Below are 4,052 nucleotides of genomic sequence, written 5' to 3' on the forward strand. Positions count from 1 at the left end.
AACAATATCAAGTGAATCAATCATCATACAATTTTCTAAACAAGAACATGGATACTTCATGCTCTCATTACATTCAAATCAAATTCTATAACCTCTTCTCCTACCTTAAGGGAGATCTTAGCACTCCTCACATCAATCATGGCTCCCGAGGTAGCAAGAAAGGGTCTACCTAAAATGATCGGAATGGTGGCATCCTCATCCATTTCAAGAACAACAAAATCCACGGGAAACACAAATTTCCCAACCCTCAAAGGGACATCTTCTACCTTACCTTTTGGAAATTTGATAGACCTATCCGCTAATTGCAAGGTAATGTTAGAAGGTCAGAGTTCCCCTAGCTCAAGTCTTTGATAAACCGAATATGGCATTAGGCTCACACTAGCTCCCAAGTCACATAAGGCATTATCAATTTGCATCTTGTTAATTGCACAAGGGATGGAGAAGTTTCCGGGGTCCTTCAACTTGGGTGGCATTTTGTTCATGATGATAGCACTACAATTTTCGGTCAAATTGATGGTCTCCACAACCTCACAAGTTCTTCTCCCACTCAAAATGTCTTTGAGGAATTTGGCATAGTTTGGCATTTGGTTGATCACATCGGTAAAAGGTAGAGAAAGGTGGAGTTGTTTTAGCATCTCAATGAATCTCCCAAATTGTTCATCCAATTTGTGTCTCATGAATTTTTGTGGGTAGGGGAGTTTGGGTCTCACAATCTCTTTCTCTACTCTCAGCTCTCAACCACTACCTCATCCAATGATGCCCTATTCCCCTCATCCTCAACCAAAACCTCCCTAGGAATCTCCTTATCTACACCCTTCCTAGGCAATATCTCCTCAAGAACCTTTCCACTCCTAGTAATAATAGCATTCACGGGTTTCTTAGGGTCAAGACCTTGGGAAGGTAAAGAAGAAGGGCTTGCATGATCTTTCAAGGCATTAGCAAGTTGAGAGATTTGGTTTTCAAGCATTTTATTGTGGGTCATCATTTCATTGAATTTTTTATCGCTCACGGCCATGTATGTGTTCAACAACTTGGTTTGATTCTCAATTATCTCCTCCAAATTAGTCCTAGGTGAAGAAAGTTTAGAATAGGAACTTTCACCTTGAGTTTTTGGAACAAACCCGGGTGGGGGACCTCTTTGAGAATTATTTTGAAAATTACCCCGTCCTTGATTGTTCCAATTACTCCTATTTTGACTTTGGCCATAGCCTTGATTATGGTTTCCACCACCTTGATTATGGTCACCACTACCTTGGTTATGATTTCCATAACCTTGGTTTTGGTTACCATAACTTTGGCCACTATAACCTTGATTATTATAGCTACCACGAGAACCTTGGTTCCCTTGGTTTCTATAACCACCACCTTGGTTATAGTTGCCAAAATTGCCTTGGCCTTGGAAGTTCCTATTCCATTGACCCCTTTGATTATCAAACCGTTGACCATTATTATTCGACACATAATTCACATGTTCACTCTCATGGTTATCAAACTCATCAACACATTCATTAGGACAAGCACTAGAGTCATGATCATACGATCCATATGCATCACAAAACAAGCAACCCATAGGCATATTATGTGAAGAGGGAGGGGGTTGAGAGTTAGAAGGAGTACCTCTCCCCTTAAATTGGGAGGGAAGATTCGGAGCTTGAGAAGGGGAAGAAGTGCTCTCCAACTTAGCTTTGATTGCGGTGACCTCCTTTCCTAAGTTTGTCATTTGGGAGGAAAGGTTGTTGATTGCATTTAGATGGTCCACCGAGTACAATGAAGATTGCTTGCTTGAAGAGTCCCTCTCCCCATCTTGCCAATCCCTATAGTATGTCACCACGTCCTCAATGATGTCCACAACTTCTTCTTCGGTTTTGTTCATGATAGGGCCCCCGGCCCCTCCATCGAGGCATGACTTGCCTTGGGGACTTAAACCGCCATAGAAGATTTGGATCACTTGGTATGTGGGGATTCCGTGGTGAGGGCACTCCCTTTGATACTCTTTGAATCTCTCCCATGCTTCGTAAAGGCTTTCACTTGGCCTTTGCTTGAACCCTTGAATCAAGGCTCTTGCCTCCGCCGTCTTCTTTTGGGGGTAGAAGCGGGACAAGAAAGCCTTTGTGACATCGACCCAAGTTCTCAAGGAGTTGGGCTTCACCTCTTTGTCTAGCCACTCCAAAGATCTTCCTATTAGAGAGAAAGGGAACAACTTGAGGCGGATGAATTCTTGAGAAACCCCATTGACTTTGATGGTGTTGCAATATTTTTCAAACTTCTTTAGATGGTTCAATGGGCTCTCATTCTTGGCCCCACTATATTGCCTTCTCTCAATCAAGGTGATCATTGCCGGCCGGATTTCGAAGTCATATGCCGGTGTAGTAGGTGGAGCTATTCCGCTCTCAAACCTATATGCCCCGGGCACTCCAAGCTCCTTCAAGGCCACTCTAGGATTTTCACCCATGCCTTGCTCTTCTTGAATTTCTTCTTCACTTAAAGAGCTATAACCCAAGGATCTATTAGCCACTCTTCTTCTTGAAAGAGTTCTCTCTATTTCCGGATCAAGGGGAACAAAGGAACGATCACGGGTTCTATGCATGCAAAACTCAAAGAAAAATATTAGTAGCACGGCTACAAGTGTAGCCTAAAGAAACAAAATCTTTTTGTATTTTTTTATAAAATGAAGTAGACTCAACAACAAAAGCTAAGCACCAATAGCATTCCACGGCAACGGCGCCATTTTGACAAGAGGAAAATGCATGTCGTTATCTACCCTTTCCCCAAGCCAAACTAAATTTGTAAACACCTAACCAACCTTATATGAATATAGGGCAAGTTAAGGGCCGATCCCAAGGGAATGCAATGATGAAAACTAAAGTCTAAGTCAAGCTACCTCGGAGTCGAAAATGAGATTATGGTTGGTGCTAAAATGAACTAGATCAAATTCAACAAATAATCAAGGGTCTAAACACTAGGGATATGGGTTCCACATGCAAGATCAATGATAATGCTAGATTAAAGCTCAATTAATTAATTCAAGTATTGCAATGGACAAACAATAGTAGCAATCAAGAGAGTTCAAATACTATCTCCTATAGGCCAATCTAGTGGTCACTATGAAAGGCAAACCAAGAAGAATCACAAGCAAACTCAATCAATTAGAGCAACCTTTAAATCAATTGGTCATGTCATTAAGAGTTGCAATGCAATCTAGATTAATCTTATAGGGTGATCAATCCTAATCTAATCAATATCATGCAAAACTATGTCAACCAATTTAATTGCAACAAATCAACCAATCAAAGAGCATCAACTAGCATTTCCATTAATCAAACATGCTTCCCCCTTTCCCTAGCAACTAATCTACTCACTAATCATGGTGAGATTCAAAACCAAATAACTAGATATTGTATTGAGCATCATTCTATATCAAAATCTAATAGAAATCAAAGTATTCAATATTATCAAACTCAAATCCAAGAAAAACAAGCATCAAGCAAAAAGAATCAAATAGCAAGTAAGTAAAAGATGAAAGAAGGAAGAGATTCTCACTAATATTGATGATTGAAAATGAAGAAATCCAAACTTGATTGATCAAATGTTAAGTTACAAATCCAAAACCAAGAATTCCTCTCTAACTTCTCTCTAACTTCTCTCTCTAAAACTAAGCTAATGAAATATTATCAAAAAGTTGGATTAAAAAATGAAATACAATTCTATTTATAAGCTAAGAAGAAATCGACAGCTCCCGCGCCATCTTCTGATAGACCCGCGCCCGCGGAAAATGGGTACGGAACCCCCCGCGGGCTGCCTGGGCAGCACCCGCGCCCGCGGCATCAGGGGCCCGCGCCCGCGGGGAAATGACCCGCGCCCGCAGCAAAATCCCCTGCTCCCAAAGGCTGATCAGGGGGCCGTGGTCTCTCTGAGGGGAGAGACCTCTCCATTTTACCCGCGCCCGCGGGAAGCCCTCGAGGCAACCGCGGGGAGTTCCTCCCTCATTTTGACACTTTTGCTCGTCTTGGGCCCGCGCCCGCGGCCTGCTGGAGATACCTTGGAGACCTCTC

The 4,052-nt window shown here is 42.1% G+C and overlaps 1 pseudogene; it reads left to right on the forward strand.

Moving 5' to 3' along the window:
* The first annotated feature begins 1,961 nt into the window (after positions 1–1,961).
* Positions 1,962–2,060, forward strand: LOC145606400 (small nucleolar RNA R71; annotated as a pseudogene).
* Positions 2,061–4,052: the final 1,992 nt, after the last annotated feature.

The sequence above is a fragment of the Chenopodium album genome, chromosome 22, assembly GCF_948465745.1.
Source record: "Chenopodium album chromosome 22, dcCheAlbu1.1, whole genome shotgun sequence".
NCBI classification, from domain to species: Eukaryota; Viridiplantae; Streptophyta; class Magnoliopsida; order Caryophyllales; family Amaranthaceae; genus Chenopodium; species Chenopodium album.